This window comes from Camelus ferus, chromosome 20, assembly GCF_009834535.1.
Source record: "Camelus ferus isolate YT-003-E chromosome 20, BCGSAC_Cfer_1.0, whole genome shotgun sequence".
NCBI lineage: Eukaryota > Metazoa > Chordata > Mammalia > Artiodactyla > Camelidae > Camelus > Camelus ferus.
This window is the reverse complement of record NC_045715.1, coordinates 26,318,057-26,336,720: the sequence shown is the minus strand read 5'-3', so window position 1 is coordinate 26,336,720 and position 18,664 is coordinate 26,318,057. Positions and strand designations below refer to the sequence as shown.

Genomic DNA, 18,664 nt, shown 5'->3' with positions numbered 1-18,664 from the left:
TGCAAAGCCAGGTAGGGTTTGCAAAGGTCACTTCTATTTGCAGAGCATCTTACTCTGAGCATTTCTGTCTCTTACTCAGGGTTGTTACTAAGGCAGTGCATAGCCGTGTGGTCCCCAGCACACCCAGATCCCACAGCCAGGACCTGAAGGTCACCTGGGACAGCGGGGTTCTTGGCCTCAGTGGGCACCTGCAACTCCACTCCCCTTCACCATCCTACAGGTAGCGTCACAGGGACATAGGGGGCTCCATGCGGCCCTCTCTGTGGACAAGTCCCTCCGCCTCAGGGCCCTCCTGGAACTGGGTCTGGGTCAGCCTCTTGGCCAAGGAAGAAGGGTTACACCATCCAGCTTGCGCCATCTGGCCTGGCCCTAAGTGGAGCAAGGCCAGACCAGGAGCAAACACCAGCGAGTAAACAGCAGGGCCATGCTCACTCCTTAAGGCCCACAGCCCTGACAGGAAAGAGGAGGGGAGGAAGGGATGCTGGAGGTCTAGAAGTGGCATGCCTGTACTTCGCACACTCCAGAAGGAGGACCTAGCGACTTAAAACTGGGAGAGAGGGAGAAGCCAGAGTGTTGGGTGGCTTCTGTGGTCCCAACTCTGTCTTGCCTTGAGCCCCCTTCTCCTCATGCCTGGCCTCTCTAGACAGAGACCCTGTCTTCCCACCAAGCCCTTTACCGGGGCACAGCCCTGTTCCCGCTCGGAGTGCCTGCTCCAGAGGGAACCTGCGACCTGTGGTGCTGGGCGCAGGGCAGAAAAAGGCTTCTGATTGGCCAGTTCCTTACAGATGTCTGCTCCACAGCCAATGAGAGGAGTCACTGGAACTCTGAAGTGCTAATCCGGAAGTGTGAAGGGGTAGTGGGGAAGGAACATGAGGGGTTGTGGAGTGAGGGGAGAAATTGTAAGAGCCTAGCTGGGAGCCACCTGGAGAGGTCGGGGTCTGGGGAAGGCAGGAAAACAGAAAGGCAGACCTCAGGACAGAAATCACAGAGCAGAACAGGCAGTGAGGTCTTTCCCACATAGACAACAGGGAGGGGAAGTGGAGCGACGATGCCACGACTGGGGCGGCCAGAGAGCTGTCTGCAGTGTGCGAGCATGGAACCAAGTCATTCATTCACTCACACAACCTTGGCCCCTGGGGCCTGGAGGAGGAGGGAAAGGGACCCCTCAGAGCAGTTTAGTGCGGTGAAGGGTACAGAATTTGGAGCCAGCCTGCCTGGCTCACTTACCAGCTCTATGATCCTGGACAAATCACTTCAAGTTTCTTTGCATCAGTTTTCTCCTCTGCAAAACACAGATAAGAGCAGAACTGATCTCCCGGGATTAGATGAGTGACTGTGCAAAGTACCGGAAGAGTGAGTGTCAGCCCAGAGGAAGCATGATGTGCATGCGTGTCAGCTGCTGGCGGTCCACAGCAGGCCCAGTGGACGAGGGTGGACGGGGCAGGAGGCAGATGCCGTGCAGGCCAGCAGCTTCGTGGCAGGCAGCGCCTCTGCTGACCCCTCAGAGCTGGGGGCAGGCCAAGCGGGTTGGGCTGAGCAAGGGGTGATGCAGGACTGAGTCCTGCCCTTGGGGGTTCCCTGGCTGATACCATGGTGCTGCCGGCCAGGAAAAGGGGTCTGGATCAGAGTGAGTCACAGGGAAACCTCCTGGCAGAAACCAGAAAACGCGCGCCAAGTGTACAAACTCAGGGCCGAGGACCATGATGCGGAGAGGCAGGCAGACCCCTCACACCAGCTAGCTGCTGCCTCTGCCTCCCCTCCCACGTGGTCTGCCCAGTTCCGTGGCTTCAGCACAGCCGGGGCAAGATCAGACTCAGTGTCACATGGTGGTTACCTTTAAAACAGTGGCATCTTTTATCATTATCATCATTGTTACTATTTCCTAACATTTATTGGGTGCTTATTACGAGTCAGACACTGTTCCAAGCTCTTTACTTGTATTCGGTCATTTACTTCTCCCATAAAATCTGTAAGAAAGGAGCTTTTATTTTAATGCTGTTTTAAGATGAGGAAATTGAAATTTTCAATGGATATTAAGACCAAAGGTAGCCACCAGTCCCCGTGGACGGGTGATCATGACGGGTGCTGCCAGCCCTCTGGGGAGTGAGGAGGGCCTGGCCTGGGGGGCAGGGAGACTTCCTTTGAGGCCCTTGTGATCTAGACCAGCCACTCCCTGTCTATGCCTCAGGTTCCTCACCTGTTAAAGAAGAGGCTGGCTTCAGGGGGACTGAGTCTTATACTTGTCCCTCAGCTTTTGTCTGGATTGCTCTAACTGACCACGTTTCAGGGCGGGAGTTCCTGGCCCCACCCATCTCCCAAGGGCCACCCTGAGGGTTTGGATCCAAGAAGTCTCTCTCTCTCTCTCTAGCTCAAGAGCACTGGGGCACATACGCACACACACACACACACACACACGCACACTGCACACACGCACGCGCGCACGCACACACACGAGTTCCCCAGGCCCTTGCTCATGGCCCTTCCAATGCTGACCTCTATGCATTTTAGCAGCCAGGACAAAGAAGGACTTGACTAGTAAGGGCTGGAGAACTCAGTCTGGAGCAAAAGCTATGCTGAGACATCCCCATTCCCAGTTCCTTCAGTCCTTACCTCACCAGGTCCCCACCCCTGGGCTCCAGGCCCAGAGAGCACTGCCCTGAAGTTGGCCCCACTGACTGCACCCCAACCCTCCCTAAACCACCCACACTGCTGGCACTAGGACCTCTCAGCCCACGATCCACCCACCCACCCACATGGCTGGTCCGGGGCCTCCCACCCTAGTCCATCCCAACCCCCCCTTTATACATACAGTGCTGGTCCCTGGGCCTCTGACTTCACTGACCTTCCTTCCCCCCACCCCAATACACAGTGCTGGACTCCCTTATCTCCTGCCCCTCCCTTTACTGGGCGAAACTCATCTCCGTTAAAATTGTTCATTGGAACCAAGGAGACACCATTCCCCATCCACCAAGGCCTTCTCAGATCATCCCTAGGGTTTTTGCCTAAGATTCCCAGCCCCCACCTCCACTCCAATCACAAAATTCTCTCCCAACCCCTCCAGGACCCATGTTAGCCCATGGCCTGGAGGCAGGAACAGCAACCAGAGCTGGATATGGCTCTTGTGGGGAGCCGGGGATGCTCGCCCCACCCCATTCTCCAGAAGTGTGAAAGCAAAACTGTGCAGACTTGTTCCCCTTCACTCACTGACCAGCTCCCTGCCCCTTGCCTGGCCCTGGGCCTCAGTTTCCTCATACTTGAGATGGAAATTATAATAGCAATGTCTGCCTTGTGAGGAAGCCTGTTGTACAGCTGAAGTGAGTTCCTGCAAATCCAGAACTTAGGAAGTGTCTGGCACAGAGTGAGTGCTATATGATTTGCCATCCGTGTTTGAGTTCCTTGGAAGTAGATCACGGGACAAGATTTGGCTGCTAGTCGTTTACTTGGGAAGTGGATCCAAGAAGCACCAGTGAGGAAGTAAGACAAGGAAACAGAGGGAAACCAAGGCAGAGACTGTTGGTGAGCAGGTGACTGCTGTGGGCAGCCGGGGCTTCACCCCACGCAGAACCCTGGAAGCCTGGGTGGAGCATGCCTGAGAATTGCCCCCCTGCAGGGCAAGGAAGCTGGGGTATATAGTCCTCAAATTCCATTTCTCACCACTCGAGGGCTGCTGCCTGAGTATGGAGGTGCTAGCTCCCCAGCACAAGTGCCACGCAAGCCTGCAGAGTCCGTGGGAGTGGTGAGGGCAGGGCAGACAGGGCACTGTCAGCAGCTGCCACATAGATGCTAACCACACGTGTGATGTGCAGGAGACATGGGAGCAGAGGGGACACTGCCCAGCTATGGGAAAGAGGATCCAGGTAGGAGGAGACAATATCTGGGAAAGCTCTGAAGTATGAGTATGAGTTTTCCAGGCAAAGGAAAAGGCAGGCATTGCACATGGTGGGTGCACAATAAATGTTTAAATGATGCCAAGTAAATTGAGAGTGATTCAAATGATGAAACTTGTGGGGCTGACTAGATACCGGAAAGTCTGAGGCATGCAGAGGAGGAGGTGATGGAGTCAGGTCTGTGGGCATCAGGAAAGGCTGGATCAAGGCGTGAGGCCCTGAGCTGGTCCCTGGTTGACAGGTGAAGAGTAGGGATAGTAGACCAGGTGGGAGAATCTCAAGAACCAAGGCAGAGAAGCAGGAATGGTCAAGGGTAGAAAAGAGTATTAAAGAAAGGGAGGCGAGTACAGAGGAGGGAAGGGAAAGGGAATAGAAGGGAAGAAAGGGAAAGGCAAGGAAAGGGAAAAAAGGTAAGGACAGAAGAAAGAGAAGGGAAGAAGCAAACTTGAGAGAGGAGTAAAAGAGACATAGAAAGTCCAGTCACAGGAGTCGAGGGAGAACCATGGAGCCCTGCATCACAGAGGTCCTCAAGAGCTGATTCCCACCCAGAGTGAAGGCATGAGCCATCTGAAAGGCTTCTCAGAGGAGGCGAGCCCTGAACCTGCCCAAGGAGCCGCTGCCAGCCCAAGAACATAAGCTTCCGGGAAAGAAGGCTGTAGGGCTCCTGGGAGTGAGAGTGAGCTGAGGGCAAGGCGCTGCCGGCAAGCCAGGAGGGAGGGCGGTGCCAGCGGTTATTACCGGGGCTGCACAAATATTGTTGTTTTGACTGGTGGTGGGGACTGGTTTATTTTCCCCCAGAAGCCACAAGTGTGATGCGCAGGTTCATTTTAGAACATGACACCATGGGAAGAGCAACAGTCTCTGGCCTCGCCTTTCCCACTTTTCCTGGGGAGACACTCACGTGCACACACACACTCAGTCCTAAAAAATAATCCAAACCACAAAAGTTTAATCCACCAACACCAAGAGTCTGCTGGAAATATCTCGCTTGATGCAATGGTAAGAATGTCACACTTTTTAAATATGTAAAGCACCTACAACAGTGCCTGGAATATTAAAAAAAAAAACTCCATAAATGTCTTTACTATTATTTGCAAGCGGAATAGCTCAGCAGTTAAGAGCATGGACACTGCAGCCACATCATCTGTTGTCAGAGGTCAGCTCCACTGGTTACTGGCTGTGTGACAGTGGGCAACTTGCTTAACCTCTCTGTGCTTCAGTTTCTCCATCGAACACTGAAATAATAATAGTACCTCCCTCATAGGGTTGTGGGGATTCAATGAACTTGATGCATATAAAGAGCTTGGAAAATGGCCTGGCTCAGAGTAAATGCTGTACATGTGATCATCTATCATCATCACCTCCTGCCCGTGGAGGGAACCAGAAATGACCAAAGTCCCTGAAGCCTGCACCATAAACTCCCATCCCCTTCCTTCCTGCTGAAAACCAACTATACCTTGAACAACAGTGCCTTGGGATTCTGAGGGAGGGAGGGAAGAGGGGGAGAGAGAGAGAGAGGTGTGATCTTGTACATTCAACAGGAGACATCAGATGCTCAAAGACTTGATTCCAAGATACTGTGAACCTCCCCTTTTCACCCCAAAACTACATCCAGGGGTTGAGGCACAGCTACATCCCTCTTCGCCACCCCTTCTCCTGCGGAGAAGGCTGAGGCATCTCCCCACCCAGAGCAAACTCTGCCTGCACCGATTAAGCCAGCCTCCAGGGCTGAGGCTGGTAGGCGAACCGAAGCTTGGATCTGGTCAGGTTTAAATCTCCCTTTGTGGGTGAGTTTGTCTGGAGAGAGAGATGAGGGGCCCATGTGCACCATTTTCAGGTTTGCCTTGGAGCAACCTGCAACCTGCAACCTGGAAACCTCTCACTCTTGAGTGTGCTTCACATCCCCTGGAGAGCTTGTTCAAACACAGGTTGCTGGCCGTACCCCGAGAGCGTGTGACTTCTAGGACAATTTGCTTTTCTAACAAGTCCTTATGCTGAGGCTGCTGGTCCAGGGAGCACACTTGGAGAGCCAGGTTTAGGTTCAGGAGCTCAAGTCTAGACAGACCTTTGTCTGAATCCCAGTTCTGCTCCTAGGAGCTGTGTGACCTTGCAAGTCACAATCTCTTGGGCCTCAGACCGCTCACCTCCAAAGCTGGGACTCTAATAACTGTTCTCAGGTGGCTGTGAGGACTCCACGAGGACGTGGAGGCAAAGCCTCCAGCACAGTGTCCGGCCACACTGAGTAGACGCTGTGCCTGTTGCTCTCATTCCTCCAGTGGCTGGGACTGGTGAGTTTCCTCCAGTATCTTCTCTTCCTCAGTGATGCATCCCCCATCATTAGGTGGGCACGTGGCTGCCCAGAATAAAGACCACATTTTCCAGGCTCCCTTGAGACAGTGTGACTTTTTCAGATAAGTACTAATGGGTTGTACATTAAAGAGGATATTCGTTTGCTACTGAAACAGAGATATACAAAATAGTAGTGACCTAAGTAATGGAGAAATGTATTTATTTCCCATATAAAGGCCTAGCAGGTGCCCTATGGCCCTTCTATCTTGTTGCTCTGTCATTATCAATATAAGACCTTCATCTCATCACATAGGATGGCTGCTTCAGCTCCTGCTATCACATCTACAACCCAGCAAGTAGGAAAGGGAGAGAGGGGAAAGGGAGGTCAAACTTCTTCCCTTTGAGGTCACAACTAGTGGCTGTATCATTTTCACTCACAGTCTATTGGCCAGAAGTTAGTCTTATACATGTAGCTGCATGGGAGGCTGAGAAATGTAGTCTTCAGCTGAGCAGATATATGACCAGTTGAAAATGCTATTACTGTGTAAGAAGGGGAGAGTGGCCGCAGTGTTTGTAATAGGATAGAGTCAGAAGTTGTGTGTACAACCTCTGGAAACTGTCCTTAGAGAAAGGGAGTCCCTTTTTCAGCCTTCCTTCTTCCTGTTTCGGAATGTAGGTGTGATGATTGGAGCTTAAACGGCCCTCTTGAACCCTGAGGTAAAAGCTGTGTTAAGGAAGGAGGTAAACTGTCTAGGAGGGCCTTGGTCCCTGTCCACTGTGGTGCTGCCATATCAGCCCTGAGCTGCTTTGCTCTGGATTTTGCTTACATGACAGAGGAGTGTTTGCCTCATTTAGCCCACTGTTATTTGGGATTTTCTATCCCTGGCAGCTAAACCTAATCGTAACTGATAGTCTCCTTCCAAGCTGACTGAACTTCTCGTCTCCCCGGTTCAGAGCCCCAAAGTGACGACCTGTCACCTGTTTTGGGAAATGAGAGGGAAGGGGGCACCCATGGGGAGTTCTAATATTTACTGAGCTTTTAGCTGTGTACCCTTGACTCTGATGCTTGCTGTAGTAGCCGGAAGAAAATGGCCACAACCCAATTCTTTATCCCTCTCTGGAGCACTGCCCTTTGTCATGTGACTTTGCAATGCCCTCTGTGGACCATGAACCACAAAATGCAAGAGTCTAAAACGGAGCCGGGAGGCCACTAAGGAAGTAGAACTTGCACACATTAGCCCCAAATGCAAACTTTTGGCTGTTATCCTGAGACCACCTGGAGCTTGTCTTCTTCACTCCCTAGAGAACACAGCTTAGCAACCAATCTGCTGCCAGTAAGTGACCAAGTGCCTTCCAGCACCAACCCAGGGTTCTGTAAAGATCACGTAGACAACTTTTCTAGAATGTCCTTAACTGTTGCCTTTGTAACCCTCGCCATTTTCCATTCCCCTCACAGCACATTTGAGTTGCTATTTGAATCGATGGCTCCCAAATTTCAGTTCTTAAGGCCCCACAGCAACTCTTTTTCTTATTTACCGCCTTCTGTATTTCCTGATCAGCACTTCTCACTGTGACCGCACAGGATTGGTCATGCGGCCTGCTTTGTCCAATGGGCGTTCGCACATGAGACGCCAACCAAGGCTCGAGAAGTGCTTCTGAGTTTGCTCTTCTTTCCTTCTCTCTCTCTCCCTCTCTCCCACAGCCATGAGAGGATTTCTGGACTAACCTGCTGGAGGAAGAGAGATACACGGAGCCAGGCATTTCATCTCAGAGACAGTCACTGAGGCTCAGAGACTATTAACTGCCCATGGCATCCTTAGTAGAAAATGGAGAAAGAAATGAAACTGCAACTTCCTCAACACCCACTGTGCGCCTAGACCCGTTAATTCATCTCAGTGAGGTGGTGATGCTCGGGCCAGGGTTCAAACCAGCCTCCAGCTGACTTCACAGCACCCATGGTACCTCCAAAGACAGACCCTGACCCTGTTTCCTCAGCTGACCACATCCTTCTCTCCCCTCCAGCGAGGAATCTGACCCCAAAGTGTCTCTCTGTGATGACGAACACCATGTTGTTATGTACAAGTGTCTTAGTCAGCTGGAGCAGCCATAACCAAATGCCACAGACGGGATGATGGGATGACTTACAAACAACGGAAATTCATTTCTCATAGTTCTGGAGGCTGGGGAGTCTGAGCTCAAGGTGCCAGTGTCTGGTGAGTGCCCAGAAATAGCCCTCTTCTCACTGTGTCCTCACATGGTGGAAGGGGAGAGGAAGCTTTCTTGTGCCTCTTTGATAAGGGCGCTAGTCCCATTCATGTGGGCTCCACCCTCAAGACTAAGCTCCTCCCAAAGCCCTCCCCACCTAATACCATTTCCTTGGTGGGTGGAATTTCAACATGTGAATTTTGAGGGGACACAGACTTGCAGACCGTAGCCCAGTGTAGTGCCCTTTCCGGCCTCATGTTACGTGCGCCTCTCAGCAGCTTGGCATCTGCGTGCCTGTGCGCTCCGGATTTCCTCCTGCCCGTTTGGCCACACCTTTCAGGTGGAACAAGACTCTCTGTCTTTTATTTTTTCTCTTCTCTTATTCTCTCCTTCCTCCCTGCCTTCTTTTCCAAAATGGAGGACATCTGACCTTTGTCAGACAGAGGGTCACCTCTGGGGAGCACTTAGTTACTCAAAAGTAGAGCAACTAGGCAGCCATTGTTCTCAGTTTAGGGAAGGAGTTGGGTCAAATTCTTAGAGATATTCAGGGAGAGGAATGTGTTGCGCCAGTTTACATTAGTGACCTGTGTCTGTGAGATTTGTGGGCAGGTTCGACTAAAAGGCCCTAGTTTTCTCTCCCACATTTCTTAGCCTCAGGACTTGGCCCTTTGGGACCTGGTAAACCCCCTGCAGATAAGGGTGTTCCAGAGGCAGATACTGCAGGTCCTGTGGTAGCTCCTTTAACTGGAATAATATCTGCCATCCCAGACACCATGACCATCTGTAAATCTGAAACTTTATATCCATTAAACAATAACTCTATTTTCTCCTCCCCACAGCCCCCAGAAATCACTATTTCACTTTCTGCCTCCACTCTACTTCATCTAAGTGGAATCATACAGTATTCATCTTTTTGTGACTGGCTTATTTCACTTAGCATAATGTCCTCAAGTTCCATCTATGTTGTAGCATATTGCACAATTTCCTTCCTTTTTAAGGTTGAATGATGTTCTATTGCATGTATTTACTGCATCTTGCGTATTCATTCATCTGACAATGGACACTTGGGTTGCTTCCACGTTTTAGCTATCGTGAATAATGCCATTATGCACACGGGTGTACAAATATCTTTTTGAGAACCTACCTTCAATTATGTTGGGTATATACCCAGAAGTGAAATTGCCAGATCACTTGGTAATTCAGTTTTTCATTTTTAAAGGGACCATCATATTGTTTTCTGTACCATTTTATATTCACAGTGACTGTTACCAACAGGGCACAAGAGTTCCAATCTCTTCACGTGCTCATCAACACTGTTGTTTTCTGGGTTTTTGATAGTAGGCATCCTAATGGGTATGAGGTGGTATCTCACTGTTGTTTTGATTTGCATTTCCCTAATGACTAGTGATGGTGAGCATCTTTCCACGTGCTTTCTTTTTTTTAATGTTTCTCTCATTTTTTTTAATGCTTTCATTCTTGCAGTTCCCCAAGAGCTTGGGCTTTAGAACACAAAGGCCAGAGAATTTCTTGCTTTCTGCTTTGTCATGGCCCACCCCTGAGGAAACAGGACACCAGTTAACATCTCACAAATATCATCCAGCAGCTGTGAGGAAAAGTGCTCTGAGAGCATCTCTCCCAGGCCTGGGACACGGGAAGCCGAGTGGAGGAAGTAGGAATGTGCAGGATGAGAAAGAGTCAGATGGGTGGGGAAGGGCTGTGGGGCACAGGATTGGGTCTGCAGGGATAAGTGTCCTACACTGAGATGGAACAGCATGTGCCAAGTCTCTGAAGAAAGAGAGAAAAGAGATGTCAAAGGTGAAAGAGAGGAGGATGGAGAGATAAGCAGAGCAGTTGGACTTCACCTGGAATCCAGCAAGAAGTCTCTGAAGAGTTTTAAGGCAAAGAATGAAATAGGTTTTGACATAGGATTCAAAGATTACTCTGAAGAAAGTGTCAATGAAATGAAAATTACAACCTATGGAATGGGAAACATATTTGCAAACCATATATCTGATAAGGGGTTAATATCCAAAATATATAACACCTGTGGGTGGTCCCGAGAACAGGCTCTGCAAACAGGAGCTGCTGCTGCTGCCAAGAACTGCTGTGTGTAAAGGGGCTGCCGGGTCCCGCAGAAGTCACCATGATGAGCTGCTGCTAGCGCCGGCCACGTCAGGGATGGTGGAAACGTGGACTGATGTTCGCCCCTCCTGCGCCAGCCAATGACCAGCCAGCCAATCCTGTTGTCTCTCCCTCTGAGCTGCACCACGAGCCAGTTCTCTCTGGCCTGCAGCTCCCACTGATGATGGAGCCAGAGGAGCCCGGCCAGACTTCGGTCGGCCAGCCCGGCCAGCCGTCAGCAGGAGCAAGGCAGCCAGCCCTTGCCCCGCCCGTTTGGATTCTGGTTTCACCACAATGTCCAATTCTGCCACCTTTGCTCCCTAGTCAATGAGTAGCAAGTGGTTCGAGGGTAGAACAGGGGACCAAAGGGCAGGGCAGGAATGGCTATGTTCTGGGATGGGTGGGGGGAGATGAGGAAAGGGCTGCAGGCGCTTTTGGTGTGACTGGGAGAGGAGAAAGGAAAGGGGAAGAATGAGCACAGGAGAGAAACGAGAGACACCATGTCTGGGCATCTTCCTCTGATGTGAGAGGAACCCCAGGAGGGGACACCAGGCCACCTAGTCTGCTCCCGATAGTGGGTCCAACAGTACCTCTGAAGTGCCCCATGGCTACAAGGGCTTGGTACAGAAAGTGAGAGCTGGCCGTACCTCTCAGGGAGCCCCTGACAGGAGGGGGAGACACAGCCCCGCCCTCAGGGACCCCAGTCTGAGGGGAGACACAGCCCTGTCCTCAGGGAGCCACAGTCTGAGGGGAGACACAGCCCCGCCCTCAGGGAACCCCAGGCTAAGGGGAGATGGAGCCCTGCCCCCAGGAAGTCCTGGGTCTGACAGGGAGACCCCAGCTGTGCCCTAAGAGAGCCCCCAAGCCGAGAGGGGTATCTGCAGAGGCTCGCGCCCATCTCACCACAGGTGCTTCTGTGGCATTCATTTGAATTCCTGTAAACAGAATTGGGAAATCCCAGGAACTAAAACACGTTTAATCACCCTGGTTTACTGCCCTTCCCTGAGTGACTCAGCAGTAGGAAAATCACAGCTGAGTGACCCCGGAATGAAATCCGAAAGGGAGAGTGAGGATAGAGGCTGCTGTCGGCGGCTGGTCTCCTCCACACCAGTGGCTGCTCTCCTCCACACCAGTGGCTGCTCTCAGCCGGTCACCGGCAGCCCCTGAAGCCGCTGAGAGGGCCGCTGGAGCCCCCGGGGGTAGGAGGATGCCCAGCCCCCGGGGAGCCCCCACCTCAAAGCTGGGCCTTAGGTCCAAGCAGGATCTAAGGGGCCAGGGCACAGAAGTGGAAGTCTGGGTGGTCTGAGGAGAGTCGCTGGCTGCCCAGGGCTTCTGACTTCTGCCCTTTCAGACACACAGCAGTCCCCTCAGCTGGAGGCCGTCCCTCTCCTTCCAAGGTGCCACGTCCTGCTCTCCTTCAGCCCCGTCTGGCCCCTCAGAGCTGCCACCACACCCTCTATCTGAGCCCCCTTGCTGACACCTCACTGATGTGGGGTAGGTGGGGGCTTGTGTCCTTTATTCTCATCTTAGACCCTCAAGCCTCCAGAATAGGTGTTTTAACTGCAGCAGAATGGGCCCAGTCCTTAGGAAAACATGAAAGAGGAAGGGAGGGAGGGAGGGGGGAAGCAGGGAAGGAGAAACTAGAACCCAGACTCTGTTTTCTTGGCAGAAGTAAGAGTTCAGGGAACGTCCAGCCCCACTCCCTTTCCCTGGGAAGGTGGAGGGGACACACCTCCCTGAGCTGAAGGAGCCTTAGAAATTTCCTAAAGTGAGGCCCAGCAAGGGAAAGGGGCCTGTACCAGGATCCACTGTCTCCCTTCCTCTGCCTGACTCTCCAACCTTGTCCCTAGACCCTGGGTTCTGGGCCAGCCTGACACCCAGAGGGAGACACGCTGTTCTGTTCTCACTGCAGAGGGTAGGGCAGTGTGGCTGTGGCAGTGGCTGACTAGCTTCACCCAGGGTCGGCTCATTTCATCACCTGGAAAGCCTGGCCAAGGCTTGCAGCTTCTGAGGTCCAGGGAAAGCTGTGCTTGGCAAACGCAAAGCCACTTGATCCCCATCCCAAATTTTATGCAAGCACCCAGGACATTGTAGCCCCAGCCGGCAGCAAGGGCTGGGCTGCCTGGGTAACCTTCCCTTGCCGAGGCAGCTCCTGGGCTCAGTCTAGGCTAGGGAGGGGGTCCCGCCAAGTTTTTCTTACTGCCCCCCCAATGGCAACAATATTTGGAGATGATTATAAAAATTACTATTCTAATATTGAATCACTATGTTGTATAATAGGAACTAACATAGTGTTGTGGGTTAATTATACTTCAAAACCAAACAAATTTACAGAAAAAGCGTTCAGATTTGTGGTTATCAGAGGCGGGGGTGGAGGGGGGAGGACAGGGAGGAATTGGTTGAAGGCAGTTGAAAGGTACAAACTTCCAGTTATAAGATAAAGAAGTACTAGGGGTGTAACGTACAACACGATGAATGTAGTTAACGCTGCTGTATGTCGTATATGAAAGTGGTTAAGAGAATAAATCCTAAGAGTTCTCATCACAAGGAAAAAAACTTTTTTTCTAGTTCTTTAATTTAGTATCTATGGGAGATGATGGATGTTCACTAAACCTATTGTGATAAGTATGTAAGTCAAATCAGTCTGCTGTACACCTTAAACTTATACAGTGCTGGATGTCAATTATATCCCAATAAAACTGGGAGGAAAAAAAACTGCTATTCTAACTTCGCCTGTCACTTCACATCGATTTCCTCACCTAAGTCTCTTACCAACTCAGTGAGGTGGTACTGTTACTTATTACCCCTACTTGATAGTATGAGGACCCTGGGGCCCTGAGAGGCCGAGTGACTTGTCCAGGTGACCCAGCTGGTAAGTGGTGGAGCTGGGACTGCTCGGCTCCAAATCCTTGCTCTTTGTCACCACACTGCCTCCTGACCTTTCAAACTCCTCCTTAGGAGAAGGGCACCCAGAACCCTGAGAGTGGGAAACAGACTCTCTGGGTAAATTAACAAAGTGGTTGCAGGTGCTGAGGGAGTGGGCCGTGGTGGGACTCCCTGGCTCTGCTGTTACACAGGTGTATACTGGAAACCCACTTGGACTGTCCCCTTTGCCCACCTTCACCTACTGAGGAAGGGAGGGGGCAGGAATCAGCATTTGACATCAGAGAAGCACCTCCTGGGTGCTAGCCCTGGGTTGGACATTTATAAGATATTTGGCCCAGGGTAGGTCAGATAATTTCAGAGGTCTTTGGTATTAGAACCAGCTGGATTTGCAGGACTAGTGCCCTGAGAGTGGCAGCCTCTAAAGAGGGGGTGTCCAGAGCTCCACCCTTAGATCTTTCTTGCTCAATACTGTCATTAGACACTGCCCACCGTCCACTGCCCACCATGAGTTTCTAGAGAGGGCCATGTAGGGTGGGGCTAGCAAACAATGCAGAAGATGGAATCCAGGTGGCAGTCTACCTAACCCGTGATGATGAGTTTGGGTCAGTCAATGTTCTTGAAATAGTTGTTGAGGCCCTACTGTGTGCCAGGCCCTAGGGAACCACAGGGAAAAGGAGGGGTCACTGCATTTGATGCAAGGTTGGGGGTTGAGTGGAGCTGCAGGAACCAATGCCAGGTTCAGAGGTTGCCCTGCCCCCAGGATGGACTGATTCACCTGGGAGTAGGGGGTGGGGAGAAGGGCTTCCTAGGGAAGGTCTCATCTGAGCTGAGCTTTGAAAGGCAAATCAGAATAATTTCAGAATAATCAGAAAGGCAGGAAGCCCAATAACCACAGATTTAGTGTGAAAATCAAATGAGACCATAAAGGGGGAAAGTATCTTGTGGCCTGATTAAAAAAAAAAAAAAAAAAAAAAAGACAGTTTTGAGGGCCTGTTACGCTTCCACAGGCGAGGAAACTGAAGCTCAGAGAGAGGGCATGACTTGCCCAAGGTCAGCCAATGATTTAGAGGCAAACACAAGCCTTGAAACCAGACCTTCTGATCCCAGCACTGGGTTCTGGCTCCTCTACTCTGACTTCTGCAGAAAGTGAATTCAATAGTAAAACTGCTTTTCTTAGTATCTTATTTCACAAATGGTAATACAGAGTAGGGGTCTTTTACCCTATCGTGTGAATTAGCGGTCAGCATGCTTTGCAAAGGGACAGCAAAGAATAGGGCAGTGAGGGAAATGGAGAGGGAGGTTGGGGATGAAAAGGGACAATATGGGATGTAAGGTTTGGGTTGAGGAGGGTTATTAAAGTACCCAGACAATGAGGGACAAGAAGGTTTGTCTGGAACTGAAGAGAGAGCTCAGAAAAGAGAGAAGAGTGGGCCGAACACAAACTCTACCGGATTATCAAAGGGCTTGAGTGAGAAGCTGCCTGGGATGAGGTTGGAGAGACCTCTCTCCTTGACCCTCTCTGAGCCTCTGACACATCTGAGCCCTGCCCTGGGGGCTGACGGGACCACCATCTCCATTTTCCTTCCTTGTGCAGAAGGGAAGAATAAAAGAGAATCTCAGACAATCATTCAAGCTTCCGGGCCACACTTACTCCCATTGCATCATCTCCACCAAGGAGCCTTGGTGGATTTCTTTCACCTGTCTGCGAGAAGCCACAATCTGGCAGTGGCTTCTTGTTCATTGTGTGAAAGTGCCGAGCCTAGAAACTCATCCCCAAGTTAAGCGGACTCTAAGGATAAGACACAGGTGGTGACGATAGCAGCGGCCAGTCTAGGCAGAGGCCCAAAAGCTACAGGGGCTCTCCACACTAAAAGCTCGCCTCATCCTCACAGCTGCTGTCACAGGACCTGCCTAGATCCCACTTTACCAAACTGGGGAACCTGAGGCTCAGAGATATTTGGTGGTTTGCCTGAAGATACCTGGTACGACAGTCCAGAGCCTTGGACCTTCCCACTGCTCTCCTCTGCCTCTATCACACCCAATGCAAAGTACGCATACATACAGGTGCCAAAGGGAGCTACTGCTTCTCCAAGATAAATCCGCGCTGCCGCCCGGCTCTGCTAGCTTTTTCACCAAAAGCAAGAGTTCGGGCCTTTCTTTTTTTAACCTGAGTGGCCTGATCTCATCTAAAAGCATAAATTCAATGAGACCATTTGAACCGTGGTAACAGCTCTGTCACCCCCATTATTGCCTGTTACAAGGGTGCCTTGGGGACCCCAGTTTGGGGACGCCTAGCAAAGTCAGCCTATCCAGTCACTGGAGTCCCACCAGGTGTTCAGACACTTGGGGATCTCCTCTCCACTCAGTCAGTCTTCGGTGCTTTATTGAGCACCTATGTATGCCAGGCACCAGGACATCCAGGACTGGGCGTGAGGCTGCATTCCTTTGTAATCTGGAGGCGCCTGTTCATCAGGTCAGGTTCTCCAGGAAGCAGTGCTGAAATGAAGACAGGCATGGGAAAGGGTCCCTGGGGAGCCACTTCCATGAAGGGAAGCAGGATTGGGCAGATCTGGCAATCCTCTACCAGCCTGACAGGGAACTCCCAAGCAAAGATTGCCTGTTGGAGGAGCCTAGACTGAACTTGGCCAATATGACCAGGCCCTGGGGACCAGGAAGAGACTAAGAACTGGAACCATCAGCTCACCACACTCCTCGCAAGGGGCCGCAAGTCCTTTCTTGAAGGGATGTGTGCACGGCACACCTCTGTGTCTGCTACATTCTTCATTTCAACAAATATTTACTGAGCACCTCCAGGTGCCAAGCTTGAGGGGTGTGCAATGAACAAATCAGACCAGGCTCTGCCCTGGGGAACTTTCAAGTACATCTCCCTGCACGTACCTGGGTGTGTGTCTAGATCTCTTGTGTCGGGGTCAAGGTGGCCACCTGCCGGGGTTGGAGCAGACCTACAGCTCTGGCTGTGCCCACTTCTGTGCGTGCACACAGGAGGCACACACACACGCAGAATCAAGGGGCTCTGGAAGGGTTGGGATGATTTTCAAAGAAGCTGCTGCTCCAGAAGAAAGATGGGACATGCAAAGAGAAGGAAGGGGCTGCCAGGCAAGTGGCCTGACAGTTAAGCAGAAAATTCCAGGCAAGAGTAAGGGAAATCAGGTGAGGGCGGTGGGTGGGGGAGGCAGGGAGCCCGTGTCTGGTTGGGCAGGAATGAGTAAGGAGCAGGTGACAGTGAGGGGGACTCATGCAATCCTTGGCTGACAGCTGGGCTCACAGCCAGGAAGGAAGTTTTTCTACTTCCTTAAGAGCTGGGGAGTGGAGGCAGGAGAAAGGAGCATGAAGGAAACCTGCAAGCCAGGAACCAGGGCTGGGGGAGCCCTTGAGAAGGAGCAGGCAAGCAAGGGGAGGGCAGGGCCACGAGAACCAGCTGAACCCCTGGGCAGGCCGCCTGTCATATCTGTCAGGCATCAGATTGTGAGCCACATGCAAGCAGTGTATTTGAATAATTAGGAGAAGTGGCAGTAACATTGTATAGTGTTTACATAGTATCTCCAGGACTCCTCCCCCGCAGATTGAGTCCGTTTTCCAGGCCGGAAACCTGGGAGTCATGCTAGGCTCCTTTCTCCTTCACTCCCTCAGTCCTCAGTCCCAAAACCAGTCGACTTTTAGAAGACTCCATGAGTCCTGCTCTCTCCTGTCCCCATGGCCTCTGCCCTTGCCTGGACCAGCCTCCCCTCCTTCCCCTGGAGTTAACAGTCTCTTGCCCGCCTGTCTCCCATCCCCCTGCCCCCCATAGCTATTCCCTTTGTCATGAAATGTATCACCGCCCTCCTTGCCTAAATCCCACTGTCCTCAGTACAAAGCCCCACATTCTGACTTTGGCCTTCAAGATATGACCCCTAGTCTGCTTTGCAGCCACCTCGGCTCCCCTTCTGCAACTCTACCCTGCAGCTCTGTTATCAAACTCACTGCCCCTACACAAACCCCCTCAGGGCTTTCTTGCTCTTGGCCTCCCCAGTGCTGTTCCCTCCTCCTCCTAGAACATGCTCACTGACTAGTTTCTGCCATGACCTTCAGGTCTCAGCTTCTGCACTGCTCACCCCCGGAAGCCCTCCCTGGATTCCACACCCCCACTCCAAGGTTAGGCATTTTGGTGCCAGTTCCCTGCCATGGCGTCTGCCAGGGTTACTGGTTAATTATAGTGACTCCAAGAGGATCAATTCCCTGTGTTGCCGCAGGTGCAGCCCAGTACCTATGTCATCAATACACACTTTTTTGAGCATCTACATAATGTCAGCTACCACGATGAAACCCTGGGGAAACGGTAGGGACTTAGCAAATTCCCTGTCTTCACAGAGCTTCACTGAGCTCTTGGTTTTTACATATCCCAAAGTTACTATAGGGAGTGTGGATTGGTTTTGCAATGGGAAAAGAAAAAGTGAAAAAACAAAGGAAGGAGGGGAGAGAGGGGGTAAAGACAGAGACAGAGACACAGAGAGAGGGGAAGGAAGGGTGGAAGGGAGGAAGGAAGGAAGGGAGAAAAAGAAGGGAGGAAGAGAGGAAGGGGGGAAGGGAAGGAGGGAAAGATTGATTCCTGTCCAAACTCCTGAGTGAGGCAACCCAGGCTCTTCACAATCAGGGCCCTGCCCTGCCCAAGTTTCTTGACTTACTTCTTTCCACTTCCCTGCACAAACTTTTTGTTCCAGAGGAAATGCGGTTCCCCAAAGCGCATGCTCTCTCCCACCTCTGAGCCTTTGACCACGCTAGGCCCCTGCCTGGACAGACTCCGCTGGCCCTGGGGGTCCTGCCCCCTCCAGACTCAGCTCTCCCAGGTCTGCTCCCCAGCTCTGAGAGATGCTTCCTCCTCAGGGCTCCCATGACAGGGGCTCGTACCTCCCCGGTGGCTCTCACTCCATCGCATGTTGTCCTCCAGACACCACATTCTTCTCCCACCAGCCTGAGCTCTGTGAAAGCTGAGACCCGCTCTTCTCAGATCCTAGAGAACCTCGGTCTGGGCCTGGCCTGCAGCAGGCACTTCAGTGTCTGTTGAACTGAATGAAAAGGCTTTTGACTTAAATCCTGACCTTTACTCACCACCAAGTTAGTCTCCTGGCCCTAGTCAGGCCAAGGTGCCAAGAAGACCAAGAGGAGGGCTGATTTTCCAGCCCACTCGGCCCTCACAGGGCAGGGCTCACTGCACGTCTCAGACACCTCTGCCATGGTGTGCCCCCCTCCCAATTTTCTCGTGGGTCCTCAAACCTAGT

General features: G+C 51.7%; 1 long non-coding RNA gene across 3 annotated transcripts in view; it reads right to left on the bottom strand.

The window, feature by feature from the left end:
* Positions 1–18,440, bottom strand: part of LOC106730377 — a 64,913-nt gene extending 46,473 nt beyond the window's left edge. For all 3 annotated transcript variants that reach the window (XR_004313568.1, XR_004313567.1, XR_001366836.2), the window contains exons 1-2: positions 18,294–18,440; positions 1,228–1,282 (exon numbers count right to left, since the gene is read on the bottom strand). This is a non-coding gene — a long non-coding RNA (uncharacterized LOC106730377). The remainder of the gene's footprint in view (positions 1–1,227; positions 1,283–18,293) is intronic.
* Positions 18,441–18,664: the final 224 nt, after the last annotated feature.